Genomic DNA, 1,875 nt, shown 5'->3' with positions numbered 1-1,875 from the left:
TGGGCCTCAACAGTTTGTTCAGTTATGTTGCAGATTTCCACTTCCTTGTTTACAGAGAAGTAGCCAATAAAGCTTCAACTCCTATTAAGAGTCAAATGTAGTGAGAATACAGCTTATTCATACTAACATAAAGTAGTGCTAAACCTTGGTTTTAAGCTATCCTTAACATTCCTATCCACTAAGAGTCATGGAGAAACTTAAAGTTCACATTTGGCCCGTCCATGCTAATGGAAAGGAGATTCTTCAGGTCTAACAGGTGCACACATTCCCAAGGGGGGAAAAAAATTATTCAAATGATTTGACACCATGCAAACATTTTAAAGTTATTGGTTATTGTAAGTTTTCTTTTTTGATTAATAAAACAAAAACAGCCATTTAAAGCATCATCTCAAAGTTATAGGATTCACTGAGAAATAATCAACATATCTCATCTTAGATTTGCAATAAAAACATAGAATGTTGACTTAATAATTCTTAATTTATCTAAACATAATTCCATAAACATCAAGGTTTCCACATTTTTGGGTGCGTTTGTTTCTGTGCATGGGCCTGTATGTGTGAGTCAATGTCTGCCTCTGTGTGCCTGTATGACTCTGTGTGCGCATATAACACAAGGTGCGAGTGGGTTGTCAATGTTTAAACTGTTTTAAATTATCTTTTTTTGTCATTGCATATTTTCATATCAATGCATATTTTCAATCATTTGCAAAGCACTTTGTGTTGCATTAAATGTGTCTAAAATATTTGAACTGTCTATTTGTGAAAGCGTAACTATACTTACATTGAAATGTTGAAGGAGATCCTGTGTCTTTGAGTGTCCCATGAACTGTGATCCGAGATAACAGGAGTGGACACAACCGCACATGAACATCTAGTTGTTTACTTTTTGTCGACTGAAACATTAAAACAAATGGTCCTGCCTTGTGGACTGTAGAAATCAGCATGTTTTTTAAGTGAGGGGCAAGTCCAAATTTTATAATGTAGCTGGTTTTGTCCTTTCCACAGGTGAAAGATTAGGCTATAACAGAATCAGGAAACATTGTCTGAAATAACTTAGAAACACCATCGTTGGATGCAAAAGAGTGGTGCTTCACTGCAGTGTTCATACACCAGAGCACCTCGACTTCCAAAGTCGTGTTCGAGCCAAATACTGCTCGCAGGTCACTGGTCCTTACCCCGGTGAGACTCTGCTGGGGCAGTCAGAAAGGTGGTTGTAGTAGCCGCTACAGTTGTGGTGACAGCAGAGGCTGGGTTGCTGGCCACAGCAAAGAAATACGGTGCTGTTAACTGCTGTCTGCCTTTAATGGCCGACTTGTGACTTCCCGACAGCATATGTGATTTCACCACGTTGACGCCCATTGTACAAAGTTTGAACATCTTTTTACACATGCTGCAAAATGTTTACAGTCAGCGGGCTTTAACCAGGTTTTTAGTCTTTCATCCTACAACCACTTTTGCTGAAAATTTGCTTCGCTCTTTCACTACAGCACATGCATGCGACACAGACAGCATGTTGCATCGAAGTGTTTTGACTTTGTGCACCAGCTGTACACAATAGTGAATTATAGGTTCCACCTGATTATCAAACTATCCTTCTAAACAAAACAATGTTTTTGTAGTCAACATAAATTGTGAATTATAATGTTTTTGTCCAATCAAGTGTTTGTACTTTTCAATGCCTCCGGACATTGAAATTAATGCTTTTTAATGCAATTTAAACCATAAACAGGCACTGTGCACCAGGAGATACAAACTCTTTAACATCCTGTAGGGGGTATGCTGGGAGGTTTTCACTAATCAAGTTAGCATTTATCAAAAGTCTTGTAGTCTTGGTATTAGCATCTAGATCACATGATTTGGTTCAGGCTATGCTTC

The sequence above is a fragment of the Cyprinodon variegatus genome, unplaced genomic scaffold, assembly GCF_000732505.1.
Source record: "Cyprinodon variegatus isolate N-32 unplaced genomic scaffold, C_variegatus-1.0 Scaffold922, whole genome shotgun sequence".
Classification (NCBI taxonomy): Eukaryota; Metazoa; Chordata; class Actinopteri; order Cyprinodontiformes; family Cyprinodontidae; genus Cyprinodon; species Cyprinodon variegatus.
The sequence above is the reverse complement of the archived record's forward strand: the minus strand, read 5'-3'. Positions refer to the sequence as shown.